Source organism: Arachis hypogaea, chromosome 1, assembly GCF_003086295.3.
Source record: "Arachis hypogaea cultivar Tifrunner chromosome 1, arahy.Tifrunner.gnm2.J5K5, whole genome shotgun sequence".
NCBI classification, from domain to species: domain Eukaryota; kingdom Viridiplantae; phylum Streptophyta; class Magnoliopsida; order Fabales; family Fabaceae; genus Arachis; species Arachis hypogaea.
Genome location: NC_092036.1, coordinates 80,435,426 through 80,453,632, shown reverse-complemented (window position 1 = coordinate 80,453,632; position 18,207 = coordinate 80,435,426).

Sequence of the window (18,207 nt, the reverse complement as noted above, 5' to 3'; positions counted from 1 at the left end):
ATAGAAGCCTTAGCTCGTGTAAAGTTCAAGCTCAGCCCAAGCACACACCAAGTGGGCCCTGGAAGTGGATTTCTGCATCAATTACTTACTTCTGTAAACCCTAGTAGCTAGTCTAGTATAAATAGGACTTTTTACTATTATATTTTCATCCTGGATCCTGGATTGTATTTTTGATCCTGTGATCACATTTTGGGGACTGGCCTCTCGGCCATGCCTGGACCTTCATCACTTATGTATTTTCAACGGTGGAGTTTCTACACACCATAGATTAAGGGTGTGGAGCTCTGCTGTACCTCGAGTTTTAATGCAAGTACTTCTATTTTTTATTCAATTCGACTTATTCTTGTTCTAAGATATTCGTTGCACTTCAACTTGATGAATGTGGTGGTCCATGACACTCAATCATCATTCTCACCTATGAACGCGCGTGACTGACAATCACTTCCGTTCTACCTTAGACCGGGCGCATATCTCTTGGATTCCTTAATCAGAATCTTCGTGGTATAAGCTAGAATTGATTGCGGGATTGAATGACTGTGACGAGCTTCAAACTCGCGATTGCTGGGCGTGATGACAAACGCAAATGAATCAAGGGATTCTATTCCAACATGATCGAGAACCAACAGATGATTAGCCATGCTGTGCCAGAGCATTTGGACCATTTTCACTGAGAGGATGGGATGTAGCCATTGACAACGGTGATGCCCTACATACAGCTTGCCATAGAAAGGATTAAGAAGGATTGGATGAAAGCAGTAGGAAAGCAGAGATTCAACAGGGACAAGCACATCTATACACTTGTCTGAAATTCTCACCAATGATTTACATAAGTATTTCTATCTTTATTTTCTATTTATTTATTATTATTATTCAAAAACTCCATAACCTTTTATTATCTGCCTAACTGAGATTTACAAGATGACCATAGCTTGCTTCATACCAACAATCTCCGTGGGATCGACCCTTACTCACATAAGGTATTACTTGGACGACCCAGTGCACTTGCTGGTTAGTTGTGCGGAGTTGTGACAAAGTGTGATTCACGTGTGAGAGCTACCAAGTCATTGGAGCCATTGTTAATGATCACAATTTCGTGCACCAAGTTTTTGGCGCCGTTGCCGGGGATTGTTCAAGTATGGACAATTGAGGGTTCATCTTGTTGCTCAGATTAGGTAATTTTATTTTAATTTTAAGCTTTTTGTTTTTATTATTAAAATTTTCAAAAAAAATAATAAATATTTTATCCTGTTCTTCAGAATTTTTAAGAATGAATTCTAGAGTTTCATGATGATATGTTGAAATCTGGCTGGCTGTAAAGCCATGTCTAATCTTTTGGATCGAGGCTTCAACCCATCATCACAAGAGCAAGCTAGCTGTTACTAATCCATCTGCTGCTGTATGCTTGATTTGTCACTTAAAGCTTGGCTGGCCATTGGCCATGTCTAGTGTTTTGGACCGGAGCTTTTACAAAAGCTTGGCTAGCTAGTAAGCCATGTATAATTCCTAGACTGAAGCTTTAGACTGACATTTGATGAACACTGGAATTCTCATTAAAAATTTAGAATTTCTTATTTTATTTTCCCTATATATTTTCAAAAAAATTAATAAAAATACAAAAAAATTCATAAAATCATAAAAACAAAAAATATTTTGTGTTTCTTGGTTGAGTCTTGAGTCAATTTTTAAGTTTGGTGTCAATTGCATGTTTTAAAAATTATTATGCATTTTTCAAAAATTCATGCATTCATAGTGTTCTTCATGATCTTCAAGTTGTTCTTGGTAAGTCTTCTTGTTTGATCTTAATGTTTTCTTGTTTTGTGTCTTGTGTTGTTTTTCATGTGCATTCTTGCATTTATATTGTCCAAGCATTAAAGATTTCTAAGTTTGGTGTCTTGCATGTTTTCTTTACATTGAAAATTTTTCAAAAATATGTTCTTGATGTTCATCATGATCTTCAAAGTGTTCTTAGTGTTCATCTTGACATTCATAGTGTTTTTGCATGCATCATGTGTTTTGATCCAAAATTTTCATGCATTAAGTATTTTTAGTGTTTTTCTCTCTCATAAAAAAATTTCAAAAATAAAAAAATATCTTATCTTTTAAAAATTCTTATCTTTTTAAAATCTTTTTCAAAAATCATATCTTTTCCATTTTTTATTATTTTTGAAAATGTCAAAAATCTTTTTCAAAATATTTTCAAATTTTTTTTCTTATTTTTATATCATATTTTCGAAAATCACATCATCAATTAATGTTTTGATTCAAAAATTTCAAGTTTGTTACTTTCTTGTTAAGAAAGATTCAAACTTTAAGTTCTAGAATCATATCTTGTGATTTCTTGTGAGTCAAGTCATCAATTGTGATTTTAAAATTCAAATCTTTTTCAAAACTAATTTCAATCATATCTTTTTAAAACCATATCTTTTAAAATCATATCTTTTCAAAAATATCTTTTTAATCTTATCTTTTCAAAATCATATCTTTTTAAAGTCATATCTTTTTAATCATATCTTTTCATATCATATCTTTTTCAAACTTTAATTTCAAAAATCTTTCTAACTTCTTATCTTTTCAAAATTAATTTTCAAATCTTTTTCAACTAACTAATTGATTTATTTGTTTGTTTTATCTTTTATCTTTTTCAAAACCACCTAACTAATTTTCTCTCTCTAATTTTCGAAAATTACCTTCCTCTTTTTCAAAATTCTTCTAATTAACTAATTATTTCAAATTTTAATTTTAATTTTATTTTATTTTAATTTTCGAAAATTACTATCCCTTTTTCAAAATTTATTTTTCAAATTTCTATCCCCCTCACCTCCTTCTATTTATTTTATTTATTTACTAACACTTATCTTCATCCTAAAATTCGAACCTCCCTCTCTTTGAGTTCAAATTTTCCTCTTCTCCTTCCTATTCTTCTTCTTTTCTACTCACATAAAGAAACCTCTATATCTGGACAAAGAGGATCCCTATTATTATTTTTTGTTCCCTTCTTTTTCATATGAGTAGGAGCAAGGATAAGAACATTCTTATTAAAGCAGATCCTGAACCTGAAAGGACTCTGAAGAGGAAGTCAAGAGAAACTAAAAATCAACAATTCAGAGAAACCTCAAAAAAAAAAGAGAAAAAGGAGAAAAGGGAAGACAAAAAACTTCCACCTCCAAGTCATGGGAGATGGAGAGATTCATCTCAAGGGTCCATAGCTCAATAGAAGAGCATTTGACTGCACTTCAAGAGAACATGAGGAATTCCCTCATCAATAAATCCCTGAGATACCTCAGGGGATACATTTTCCTCCACATAATTATTAGGAGCACCAAAATCACTAGGGAAGAGCAACAAAGACAAGGAAGAGACATAGAAGAGCTCAAGGACATCAATGGTCCTTCAAGAAGGCGCCACCCTCACTAAGGTGGACTTATTCCTTGTTCTTAAATTTTTTTCTACTTTTTGTTTTTCTTATGTTATATGTTTATCTATGTTTGTGTCTTTATTACATGATCATTAGTATTTAGTAACTATGTCTTAAGGCTATGAATAATTCCATGAATCCTTCACCTCTCTTAAATGAAAAATGTTTTTAATTCAAAAGAACAAGAAGTATACGAGCTTCGAATTCATCCTTGAATTTAGTTTAATTGTATTGATGTGGTGACAATACTTTTTGTTTTCTGAATGAATGCTTGAATAGTGCATATTTTTGATCTTGTTGTGTATGAATGTTAAAATCGTTGGCTCTTGAAAGAATGATGAACAAAGAGAAATGTTATTGACAATCTGAAAAATCATGAGATTGATTCTTGAAGCTAGAAAAAGCAGTGAAAAAGTAAAAGCTTGAAAGAAAAAAAAAGAAGAGTGACAAAAAAAATAGAAAGGAAAAGAAAAGCAAGCAGAAAAAGCCAATAGCCCTTAAAACCAAAAGGCAAGGGAAAAAAGGATCCAAGGCTTTGAGCATCAATGGATAGGAGGGCCCAAGGAAATAAAATCCAGGCCTAAGCGGCTAATTCAAGCTGTCCCTAACCATGTGCTTGTGGCATGCAGGTCCAAGTGAAAAGCTTGAGACTGAGTGGTTAAAGTCGTGACCCAAAGCAAAAAGAGTGTGCTTAAGAACTCTGGACACCTCTAACTGGGGACTTTAGCAAAGCTGAGTCACAATCTGAAAAGGTTCACCCAGTCATGTGTCTGTGGTATTTATATATCCGGTGGTAATACTGGAAAACAAAGTGCTTAGGGCCATGGCCAAGACTCATAAAAGTAGCTGTGTTCAAGAATCAACATACTTAACTAGGAGAATCAATAATACTATCTGAATTCTGAGTTCCTATGGATGCCAATCATTCTGAATTTCAAAGGATAAAGTGAGATGCCAAAACTATTTGGAAGCAAAAAGTTACTAGCCCCGCTCATCTAATTAGAATCTGAGCTTCACTTAAAACTCTGAGATATTATTGCTTCTTGATTTCTTTTTATCCTCTTTTATTCATCTAGTTGCTTGAGGACAAGCAACAGTTTAAGTGTTGTGTTGTGATGAGCGGATATTTTATACGCTTTTTGGGGGTAATTTCATGTAGATTTTAGCATGTTTTAATTAGTTTTTAGTAGAATATTATTAGTTTTTAGGAAAAAATCATATTTCTGGACTTTACTATGAGTTTGTGTGTTTTTCTGTGATTTCAGGTATTTTCTGGCTGAAATTGAGGGAGCTGAGCAAAAATCTGAGTTGGGCTGAAAAAGGACTGCTGATGCTGCTGGATTCTGACCTCCCTGCACTTGAAATGAATTTTCTAGAGCTACAGGAGTCCAATTGGCGCCCTCTCAACGGCGTTGGAAGGTAGACATTCAGAGCTTTCCAGCAATATATAATAGTCCATACTTTGCGCAAAGATAGATGACGTAAACTGGCGTTCAACGCCAGTATCATGCTGCTGTCTGGCGTCCGCGCCAGAAACAGGTTACAAGCTGGAGTTCAACGCCAGAAACAGGTTACAACCTGGCGTTGAACGCCCAAAACAGCCCCAGGCACGTGAGAAGCTTAAGCCTCAGCCCCAGCACACACCAAGTGGGCCCCAGAAGTGGATTTCTGCACTATCTATCATAGTTTACTCATTTTCTGTAAACCTAGGTTACTAGTTTACTATTTAAACAACTTTTAGAGATTTACTTTGCATCTCTCATGACATTTTTAGATCTGAATTTTATACACTTTGACGGCATGATTCTCTAAACTCCATTGTTGGGGGTGAGGAGCTCTGCAGCGTCTCGATGAATTAATGCAATTGTTTCTATTTCTCCATTCAAACGTGTGTGTTCCTATCTAAGATATTCATTCGCGCTTAATTATGAAAAAGGTGATGATCCGTGACACTCATCACCTTCCTCAATCCATGAACGTGTGTCTGACAACCACCTCCGTTCTACATCAGATTGAATGAGCTTCTCTTAGATTCTTTAATCAGAATCTTCGTGGTATAAGCTAGATTGATGGCGGCATTCATGAGAATCCGGAAAGTCTAAACCTTGTCCGTGGTATTCCGAGTAGGATTCCGGGATTAAATGACTGTGACGAGCTTCAAACTCCTGAAGGCTGGGCGTCAGTGACAGACACAAAAGAATCATTGGATTCTATTCCAACCTGATTGAGGATCGACAGATGATTAGCCGTGCTGTGACAGAGCATTTGGACCATTTTCACTGAGAGGATGGGAAGTAGCCATTGACAAGAGTGACACCCTACATACAACTTGCCATGGAGGGAACTTTGCACTTTTCCATGGATGGAATATTACATTACAGGAATAAATCAGACAAAGCATCTCCAAGACTCCAACATATTCTCCATTACTGCATAACAAGTAATTATTTCACACTCTTTTATTTTTCTAATAATTCCAACTGATAATTCTTATTGGCATCCTGACTAAGATTAATAAAATAAACATAGCTTGCTTCAAACCAATAATCTCTGTGGGATAGACCCTTACTCACGTAAGGTATTACTTGGACGACCCAGTGCACTTGCTGGTTAGTTGTACGGATTGCAAATTCGTGCACCAGTTACCTATCCTAGCCATTGATTATAAACACATGATGATTATGAAGAGTTAATCCTACTTAGTCAACCTTACATCGAAGATAAGTCAAGTAGGCATAGTTGATTTCAATCCCTAAGTCCTATGTCAACACTAATGGGTCACATAGAGTCAAGGGAGACCAAATCAACTAACTACTCTAATGTATCAAACAAGAATGGACATCGATAACTCAAGGATCACCAAAACCAACAATTTCAAGCCAAGAGTGAAGAAAAACTAAGTAGAAACTAAGCCAAGCAATTTATCAAACACTTGGTGTGCATGGAAATAAAATAGCATTAAATTGCGTTGTTGGGTTCAAAGTACTCTTCCTTTTCCTCAGCACCAACAACTCCTTTCCCTCTTGCTTCCCTCCTTAATCTCTAGAAGGTTCTCTTAGGTTTTGAATCAAAGGAAGTTGAGGTTCCCTCTCTTCTCCTTGTCATACAACTAACAAAACAAGCAGCAAGAGATAAAATGAAGAGGTTATTCTTGTTAGAGTGATTGTTAGTGTGAGTGATGCAAATTATCAAACAGTTAGTGGGTTAGTGAGCAGAATTGTAGATAATAACAAAGAAAGAAAGAAAAACAGAGAGGGTATAGAGGATGAGTGATGAACGGATAATTTATACGCTTTTTGGCATTGTTTTTAGTATGTTTTTAGTATGTTTTAGTTAGTTTTTATTATATTTTTATTAGTTTTTAGTTAAAATTCACTTTTATGGACTTTACTATGAGTTTGTGTGTTTTTCTGTGATTTTAGGTATTTTCTGGCTGAAATTGAGGGATCTGAGCAAAAATCTGATTCAGAGGCTGAAAAGGACTGCAAATGCTGTTGGATTCTGACCTCTCTGCACTCAAAGTGGATTTTCTGGAGCTACAGAAGCCCAATTGGCGTGCTCTTAATAGTGTTGGAAAGTAGACATCCTGGGCTTTCCAAACAGGCGTTCCAAGTCAGCACAAGAATTCTGGCGTTTAACGCTGGAACTGGCACAAGAATGGGAGTTAAACGCCCAAACTGGCACAAAAGTTGGCGTTTAACTCCAAGAAAAGTCTCTACACATAAAAGCTTCAATGCTCAGCCCAAGCACACACCAAGTGGGCCCGAAAGTGGATTTTTATATCATTTACTCATCTTTGTAAACCCTAAGCTACTAGTTCTCTACAAATAGGACCTTTTGCTATTGCATTGAGAATCTTTGGATCACTTGAGATATTTTGATCACTTTAGATCTTTTGATCATCTTTGGATGTCTAGTTCTTAGATCATTGGGGGGCTGGCCATTCGGCCATGCCTAGACCTTGTTCTTATGTATTTTCAACGGTGGAGTTTCTACACACCATAGATTAAGGTGTGGAGCTCTGCTGTACCTCGAGTATTAATGCAATTACTATTGTTCTTATATTCAATTCGGCTTATTCTTGTTCTAAGATATCACGTGTTCCTCAACTTGAGAATGTGATGATCCGTGACACTCATAATCATTCTCACCTATGAACGTGTGCCTGACAACCACCTCCATTCTACCTTAGATTGAGTGGATATCTCTTGGATCCCTTAATCGGAATCTTCGTGGTATAAGCTAGAATTGATGGCGGCATTTAAGAGAATCCGGAAGGTCTAAACCTTGTCTGTGGTATTCTGAGTAGGATTCAAGGATTGAATGACTGTGATGAGCTTCAAACTCCTGAAGGCTGGGCGTTAGTGACAGACGCAAAAAAATCACTGGATTCTATTCCAACCTGATTGAGAATCGACAGATGATTAGCCGTGCTGTGACAGAGCGTGTTGAACATTTTCACTGAGAGGACGGGATTGTAGCCATTGACAACGGTGATGCCTAACATATAGCTTGCCATGGAAAGGAGTAAGAAGGATTGGATGAAGACAGTAGGAAAGCAGAGAGACGGAAGGGACAAAGCATCTCCATACGCTTATCTGAAATTCTCACCAATGAATTGCATAAGTATCTCTATCTTTATTTTATGTTTTATTTATTTTTTAATCATTAATCTTCCATAACCATTTGAATCCGCCTGACTGAGATTTACAAGTTGACCATAGCTTGCTTCATACCAACAATCTCCATGGGATCGACCCTTACTCGCGTAAGGTTTATTACTTGGACGACCCAGTGCACTTGCTGGTTAGTTGTGCGAAGTTGTGATAAAGCTCCAGGCAATTGGCAGCAACTTCAGTGTTGATTTTAAAGATGTATTATTTTTATGGATAAAATAAATTTTTGAAAACTAATGTTTTGAAAAAGCACAAGAAAAACAAGAAAAGACACAGAACAAGGAAAATTAAAGATCAAACAAGGAAAATAAACAAGAACAAATTGAAGATCAAGGAAGAACCAAGAACACTAACACGAAAATTTTAAAGAAAATATAAAATATGCAATTAACACCAAACTTAGAATAAGACACTAAACTCACGAAAAATTAACAATTAATTAAGAAAAATAATATTTTTTTGAAAAGAAATTTTTTTTTGAAAAGAGACTATCCTATCAAAATTTAATGACTCTATAACAACAAGAATAAATTATTCCTAATCTAAGAAATAAAATAAGCCTTCAATTGTTCAAACTCAACCATCCCCGGCAACGACGCCAAAAACTTGGTGCACGAATTTGTAATCCGCACAACTAACCAGCAAGTGCACTGGGTCGTCCAAGTAATACCTTACGTGAGTAAGGGTCGAATCCCACGGAGATTGTTGGATTGAAGCAAGCTATGTTTATTTTATTTGTCTTAGTCAGGATACCAATAGGATTCTTTAGCCTCGTATTTTAATAAAGAAAAGGGTATAAAATAAATAATTATTACTTTAATAATGGAGAATAAAAGCGTTACTTGTTGTGCAGTAATGAGAAATATGCTGGAGTTTTGGAGATGCTTTGTCCTCTGAACTTTAACTCTTCCTTGAAATCCTTTTCCACACGCAAGGTTCCTTCCATGGCAAGCTCTATGTAGGGTGTCACCGTTGTCAATGGTTACTTCCCATCCTCTCAGTGAAAATATTCCTATGCTCTGTCACAGCACGGCTAATCATCTGTCGGTTCTCAATCAGGTTGGAATAGAATCCATTGATTCTTTTGCGTCTGTCACTAACGCCCAGCCTTCAGGAGTTTGAAGCTCGTCATAGTCATTCAATCCCAGAATCCTACTCGGAATACCACAGACAAGGTTTAGACTTTCCGGATTCTCATGAATGCCGCCATCAATCCGGCTTATACCACGAAGATTCTGATTAAGGAATCTAAGAGATACTCATTCAATCTAATGTAGAACAGAGGTGGTTGTCAGGCACATGTTCATGGATTGAGGAAGGTGATGAGTGTCACGGATCATCACCTTCTCCATAATTAAGCGCGAATAAACATCTTAGATAAGAACAAGCGTGTTTGAATGGAAAACAAAGGAATTGTATTAAATCATCGAGACGCCGCAGAGCTCATCACCCCCAACAATGGAGTTTAGAGACTCATGCCGTCAAAAAGTATGTAATTCAGATCTGAAAATGTCATGAGGTACAGGATAAGTCTCTAAAAGTTGTTTAAATAGTAAGCTAGTAACCTAGGTTTACAGAAAATGAGTAAACTAAGATAATTGGTGCAGAAATCCACTTCTGGGGCCCACTTGGTGTGTGCTGGGGCTGGGACTAGAGTTATCCACGAGCTGAGACCTTTCTTGGAGTTGAACTCCAAGTTATAACGTGTTTTGGGCGTTCAACTCCGGATCATGACGTTTTTCTGGCGTTTAACTCCAGACAGCAGCATGTACTTGGCGTTCAACGCCAAGTTACGTCGTCTATCTTCGCGCAAAGTATAGACTATTATATATTGCTGGAAAGCCCTGGATGTCTACTTTCCAACACCGTTGAGAGCGCGCCAATTGGACTCCTGTAGCTCCAGAAAATCCATTTCGAGTGAAGGGAGGTCAGGATCCAACAGCATCAGCAGTCCTTTTTCAGCCTAACTCAGATTTTTGCTCAGCTCCCTCAATTTCAGCCAGAAAATACCTGAAATCACAGAAAAACACACAAACTCATAGTAAAGTCCAGAAATATGATTTTTGCCTAAAAACTAATAATATTCTACTAAAAATTAATTAAAACATGCTAAAATCTACATGAAATTACCCCCAAAAAGCGTATAAAATATCCGCTCATCACAACACCAAAGTTAAACTGTTGCTTGTCCTCAAGCAACTAGATAAATAAAATAGGATGAAAAGAAATTAAGAAACAATAATATCTCCGAGTTTTAAGTGAAGCTCAGATTCTAATTAGATGAGCGGGACTAGTAGCTTTTTGCTTCTGAACAGTTTTGGCATCTCACTTTATCCTTTGAAATTCAGAATGGTTGGCATCCATAGGAACTCAGAATTCAGATAGTGTTATTGACTCTCCTAGTTTAGTATGTTGATTCTTGAACACAGCTACTTATTGAGTCTTGGCCGTGGCCCTAAGCACTTTGTTTTCCAGTATTACCACCGGATACATAAATGCCACAGACACATAATTGGGTGAACCTTTTCAGATTGTGACTCAGCTTTGCTAAAGTCCCCAATTAGAGGTGTCCAGAGTTCTTAAGCACACTCGTTTTGCTTTGGATCACGACTTTAACCACTCAGTCTCAAGCTTTTCACTTGGACCTGCATGCCACAAGCACATGGTTAGGGACAGCTTGATTTTGCCGCTTAGGCCTGGATTTATTTCCTTGGGCCCTCCTATCCATTGATGCTCAAAGCCTTGGATCCTTTTTACCCCTGCCTTTTGGTTTTAAGGGCTATTGGCTTTTTCTGCTTGCTTTTTCTTTTTCTTTCTATTTTATTCCTCTTTTTTTTTCACAAGCTTTTGCTTTTTCACTGCTTTTACTTGCTTCAAGAATCACTTTCATGATTTTTCAGATCATCAATAACATTTCTCTTATTCATCATTCTTTCAGGAGCCAACAATTTTAACATTCATAAAATTCAATATCAAAAATATGCACTGTTCAAGCATTCATTCAGAAGACAAAAAGTATTGCCACACATATAATTAATTAGAATTTTTCTTATTAAGAACTCGAAAAAATATTGCCTCTTTATTCTAAAAATCTACTATTTTATTCATGTTTAATGATGATGAGAAAAATAAATTATAACTTAATTGGAATTAAAATCAAAGTAGAGATACTAATTACTACTACTAATATATAACTTCTAAGGTAAATTTTTAATAAGAACAGTTATCACAGAGTTAAGGCAAAGATTAGAACTCAACGACCTGTGTTTTGGGAAGTGGATGTTCCTCTAGTCTGTGGGGTGCCTTCAAGAATTAATTTCTGACGCTTCAGCTCCCTTAAGTTCACATCCTTGCTCTTCCTGTTCCCTTAGGTGCCATGATCTTAATGAGTTTTAGCTCAGTGAGTCTTGGCAAATCACACCAAACTTAGAGGTTTGCTTGTCCTCAAGCAAAAGAAAGGAAAGGAGAGGAATAGAAGGAGAGGCAGTTTTGAAAAAAAAGATAAGATGAGTTGAGAAAGATATGAGAAGAAATTAAAAAGAATTGAAAAAGAATTGGATTGGAAAAAGATTTGTGTTTATGAATTAAGATACATTTGATATTTTTGAAAAAGGGATTTTAGAAATTAGGGTTTTTAGAAATTAGGATTAAAATTTTTGGAATTTGAAGGATGATATTTTGAAACATGTTTATGCAAGAAATCATGAATTGAAACATAAAAATTAGAAAATTTGTGAAGAAAAACGAATTTTACCTCCTCCCCACCATCCTGGCGTTAAACGCCCAACTGGTGCATGTTTTGGGCGTTTAACGCCCAATTGTTGCTTCTCCTGGGCGTTCAACGCCCAGCTGATGCTTCTTTCTGGCGTTGAACGCCAGGAAGTCCTTTGTCACTGGGCGTTTTTCTGAATGCCCAGGACGCTGTCAATCTGGCGTTAAACGCCCAGAAGGTGCTTCTTTCTGGCGTTCAACGCCCAGAAGATGCTCCTTTCTGGCGTTTAACGCCCAGATGGCTACCCTTACTGGCGTTGAACGCCCAGTGGGTGCTTCTTTTGGGCGTTCAACGCCCAAAATATTTCTTACTGGCTTTTTCACGCCAGTGAGCTTCCAAATTTCCCTGTAACTCTGTGAATTCAATCAATTGCTATTTTTACCCTTTGAAGATACTTGGACTCATACCTGTAAAAAAAGGAAATTTATTTAATTAGTAAATAAACTTTGTAAATGGCTGGGTTGCCTCCCAGCAAGCGCTTCTTTATTGTCTTTAGCTGGACTACCACTGAGCTCTAATCAAGTCTCAGTTTTGAGCATTCTTGCTCGAAGTTACTTTCAAGATAATGTTTAATTCTCTGTCCATTAACAATGAACTTTTTGTTAGAGTCATTATCCTGAAGCTCTACGTATCCATATGGTGATACACTTGTAATTACATATGGACCTCTCCACCGGGATTTTAATTTCCCAGGGAATAATTTGAGCCTAGAATTAAATAGCAGAACTTTCTGCCCCGGCTCAAAGACTCTGGATGACAATTTCTTATCATGCCATCTTTTCGCTTTCTCTTTGTATATTTTTGCATTCTCGAAAGCATTGAGTCTAAATTCCTCTAGCTCATTTAACTGGAGCAATCGTTTTTCTCCAGCTAACTTGGCATCAAGGTTTAGGAATCTGGTTGCCCAGTAGGCCTTGTGTTCCAGTTCCACTGGCAAGTGACATGCCTTTCCATACACAAGCTGGTATGGAGAGGTCCCTATAGGGGTCTTGAATGCTGTTCTGTATGCCCACAGAGCATCATCCAAGCTCCTTGCCCAATCCCTTCTACGGTTAATTACAGTCCGTTCTAGGATTCTTTTGAGTTCTCTATTTGAGACTTCAGCTTGCCCATTAGTCTGTGGATGATATGGAGTGGCCACCCTGTGGCTAACTCCATAACGAACCAAAGCAGAGTAAAGCTATTTATTGCAGAAATGAGTGCCCCCATCACTGATTAATACTCTAGGGGTACCAAATCTGCTGAAGATGTGTTTCTGGAGGAATTTTAACACTGTTTTAGTGTCATTAGTGGGTGTTGCAATAGCCTCCACCCATTTGGATACATAATCCACTGCCACCAGAATATAAGTGTTTGAGTATGATGGTGGGAAAGGTCCTATGAAGTCAATGCCCCATACATCAAACAACTCAATCTCCAAGATCCCTTGTTGAGGCATGGCATAATTGTGAGGCAGATTGCCAGATCTTTGGCAACTGTCACAATTAAGTACAAACGCTCGGGAATCTTTATAGAGAGTAGGCCAGTAGAAGCCGCATTGGAGGACTCTTGTGGCTGTTCGTTCACTTCCAAAATGTCCTCCATACTGTGATCCATGGCAGTGCCACAGAATCTTTTGCGCTTCTTCCTTAGGCACACATCTACGGATTACTCCGTCTGCACATCTCTTGAAGAGATATGGTTCATCCCAAAGATAGTACTTTGCATCTGTGATCAATTTCTTTGATTGCAGCCTACTGTACTCTTTGGGTATGAATCTCACTGCCTTGTAGTTTGCAATGTCTGCAAACCACGGCACTTCCTAGATGGCAAAGAGTTGCTCATCCGGAAAGGTTTCAGAGATCTCAGTGAGAGGGAGGGACGCCCCTTCTACTGGTTCTATTCGGGATAGGTGGTCTGCTACTTGATTCTCTGTCCCTTTTCTGTCTCTTATTTCTATATCAAACTCTTGCAGAAGCAACACCCATCTTATAAGTCTGGGCTTTGAATCCTGCTTTGTGAGTAGATATTTAAGAGCAGCATGATCAGTATACACAATCACTTTTGATCCTACTAAATAGGATCTGAATTTGTCAATGGCATAAACCACTGCAAGTAGCTCTTTTTCTGTGGTTGTGTAATTCTTCTGTGCGTCATTTAAAACACGGCTGGCATAGTAAATGACGTGTAGGAGCTTGTCATGCCTTTGTCCCAACACTGCACCAATGGCATGGTCACTGGCATCACACATCAATTCAAATGGTAATGTCCAGTCTGGTGCAGAGATGATTGGTGCTGTGACCAATTTAGCTTTCAGAGTCTCAAATGCCTGCAAACACTCTTTATCAAATATAAATGGCGTGTCAGCAGCTAGCAGGTTGCTCAGAGGTTTGGCGATTTTTGAAAAATCCTTTATAAACCTCCTATAGAATCCTGCATGCCCCAGAAAGCTTCTGATTGCCTTAACATCGGCAGGTGGTGGTAATTTTTCAATTACTTCTACCTTAGCTTGATCCACCTCTATTCCCTTGTTCGAAATTTTGTGCCCAAGGACAATTCCTTCAGTCACCATAAAGTGACATTTTTCCCAGTTTAAAACCAGGTTAGTCTCTTGGCATCTTTTCAGAACAAGTGCTAAATGGTTAAGGCAGGAGCTGAATGAGTCTCCAAATACTAAGAAGTCATCCATGAAGACTTCCAGGAATTTTTCCACCATATCAGAGAAAATTGAGAGCATGCACCTCTGAAAGGTTGCAGGTGCATTGCACAGGCCAAATGGCATCCTTCTGTATGCAAATACTCCAGATGGACATGCGAATGCCGTTTTCTCTTGATCCTGGGATCTACTGCAATTTGATTATAACCTGAATATCCATCCAGGAAGCAGTAGTATTCATGACCTGCTAGTCTTTCTAGCATTTGGTCTATGAATGGTAAAGGAAAATGATCCTTTCTGGTGGCTGTATTGAGCCTTCTATAATCAATACACATACGCCACCCTGTAACTGTTCTTGTAGGAACCAGTTCATTTTTTTCATTATGAACCACTATCATGCCTCCCTTCTTAGGGACGACTTGGACAGGGCTCACCCAGGGGCTGTCAGAAATAGGATAAATAATCCCAGCCTCTAGTAATTTAGTGACCTCCTTCTGCACAACTTCCTTCATGGCTGGGTTCAACCGCCTTTGTGGTTGAACCACTGGCTTGGCGTCACCTTCCAATAGGATCTTGTGCATGCATCTGGCTGGGCTAATGCCCTTGAGATCACTGATGGACCACCCAAGAGCTGTCTTGTGTGTCCTTAGCACTTGAATTAGTGCTTCCTCTTCCTGTGGCTCTAAGGTAGAGCTTATGATTACAGGAAAGGTATCACCTTCTCCCAGGAATGCATATTTTAGGGATGGTGGTAATGGTTTGAGCTCGGGTTTAGGAGGTTTCTCCTCTTCCTGAGGGATTTTCAGAGGTTCTACTATTCTTTCTGATTCCTCCAGGTCAGGCTGAACATCTTTAAAGATGTCCTCTAGCTCTGATTCGAGACTCTCAGCCATATTGACCTCTCTTACCAGAGAGTCAATAATATCAACACTCATGCAGTCATTTGGGGTGTCTGGATGTTGCATGGCTTTGACAACATTCAACTTGAACTCCTCCTCATTGACTCTCAAGGTTACTTCCCCTTTTTGGACGTCAATGAGGGTTCGGCCAGTTGCTAGGAAAGGTCTTCCTAGAATGAGAGTTGCACTCTTGTGCTCCTCCATTTCCAGCACCACAAAGTCAGTAGGAAAGGCAAATGGCCCAACCTTGACAATCATGTCTTCAATCACGCCTGATGGGTATTTAATGGAGCCATCAGCAAGTTGAAGACATATCCTGGTTGGTTTGATTTCTTCAGTCAAACCAAGCTTTCTGATAGTAGATGCAGGTATTAGGTTGATACTTGCCCCAAGATCACATAAAGCTTGCTTGGTACAAGTACCTTCTAATGTGCAGGGTATCATAAAGCTCCCAGGATCTTTAAGCTTCTCAGGTAAGCTTTTCAGAATGACTGCACTGCATTCTTCAGTGAGGTAAACTTTTTCAGTTTCCCTCCAATCCTTCTTATGACTTAAGATCTCTTTCATGAACCTAGCATAAGAGGTTATTTGCTCAAGTGCTTCTGCAAACGGGATCTTTATTTCAAGAGTCATGAGATAGTCTGCAAAGCGGGCAAATTGCTTATCCTGTTCCGCTTGGCGGAGTTTTTGAGGATAAGGCATTTTGGCTTTGTATTCCTCAACCTTAGTTGCTGCAGGTTTATTACCTACAGAAGTGGGTTGGGATGCCTTTTTAGAAGGGTTGTCATCAGCACTTGTATGTGACTGATCCCCTACTGGCATTTGGATGCCAGGGGTGGAAGCTGGAGTGGCGTTAGGCGCCACCTCCTTGTTTGTTACTGGCGTTTGAACGCCAGAACCATGTTCCCTTTGGGCGTTCAACGCCAGATTCATGCTTGTTTCTGGCGTTGAACGCCAGGAATGAGCATAGGCTGGGCGTTCAGCGCCAGCATTATTCCTCTCTGGGCTCTGACTGTCCTCAGAGGGATTTTGAGTAACCATTTGTTCATTTCTTGGTTTCCTGCTGCTTTGAAGTGAGGTATTTAATGTTTTCCCACTTCTTAATTGAACTGCTTGACATTCTTCTGCTATTTGTTTTGACAATTGCTTTTCTGTCTGCTTTAATTGCACTTCCATATTCCTGTTAGCCATTCTTGTTTCCTGTAATATTTCCTTGAATTCGGCTAGCTGCTGAGTTAGAAAGTCTAATTGCTGATTAAATTCATTAGCCTGATCCACTGGACTGAGTTCTGCAGTTACTGTTTTAGCTTCTTCTTTCATGGAAGATTCACTGCTTAGGTACAGATGCTGATTTCTGGCAACTGTATCAATAAGCTCTTGAGCTTCTTCAATTGTTTTTCTCATATGTATAGATCCACCAGCTGAGTGGTCTAGAGAAATCTGAGCTTTTTCTGTAAGCCCATAGTAGAAGATGTCTAATTGCACCCACTCTGAAAACATTTCAGAGGGACATTTTCTTAGCATCTCTCTGTATCTCTCCCAGGCATCATAAAGGGATTCATTATCTCCTTGTTTGAAGCCTTGGATGCTTAGCCTTAGCTGTGTCATCCGTTTTGGAGGGAAATAGTGATTCAGGAATTTTTCTGACAACTGTTTCCATGTTTTTATACTGTTCTTAGGCTGGTTATTTAACCACTCTTAGCTTGATCTTTTACAGCAAATGGAAACAGTAATAATCTGTAGACATCCTGATCCACTTCTTTATCATGTACTGTGTCAGCAAATTGTAAAAATTGTGCCAGAAACTCTGTAGGTTCTTCATGTGGAAGACCAGAATACTGACAGTTTTGCTGCACCATGATAATGAGCTGAGGATTCAACTCAAAGCTACTAACTCCAATGGAGGGTATACAGATACTACTCCCATATGAAGCAGTAGTGGGGTTAGCATATGACCCCAGAGTCCTCTTGGACTGTTCATTCCTACTTGCTTCCATGATGGAATACAAGAGATAATTTATATGTTGATTTTTTTATTTTATAGAAGTGGAATAAATAAAAGTGGAATATATATAAAAAAAATTTTTGAAAATATTTTATGAAAATTTTTTTTCAAAAAAATTTTGAAATTGAAATCTGAATTTTATATTAAAAATTTCGAAAATGTAGTTTTAAAATTGGTTAGAAAAGATATATATATATATATATATATATATATATATATTTTTGAATTTTGAATTTTATGATGAAAGAGAAAAACACATAAAAGACACAAGACTTAAAATTTTTAGATCTAATGCTCCTTATTTTCGAAAATTTTCGAGGGAAAACACCAAGGAACACCAAACTTAAAAATCTTAAGATCAAGACACAAGAAAAATTCAAGAACACTTTGAAGATTCACAAGAACACCAAGAACAAAAGAAAGAACACCAAACTTAAAATTTTTTAAAAAGACAAGATAAATTTTCGAAAATTAAAGAGAAATTAACAAGAAAACACCAAACTTAGAGTTTGGCACAAGATTCAATCCAAGAAAAAAAAAATTTGTTTTGAAAAAGGTTCCAAAGGGTATACCCAATTATCAAGAACAACTACTAAAGCTCCAGGCAATTGGCAGCAACTTCAGTGTTGATTTTAAAGATGTATTATTTTTATGGATAAAATAAATTTTTGAAAACTAATGTTTTGAAAAAGCACAAGAAAAACAAGAAAAGACACAGAACAAGGAAAATTAAAGATCAAACAAGGAAAATAAACAAGAACAAATTGAAGATCAAGGAAGAACCAAGAACACTAACACGAAAATT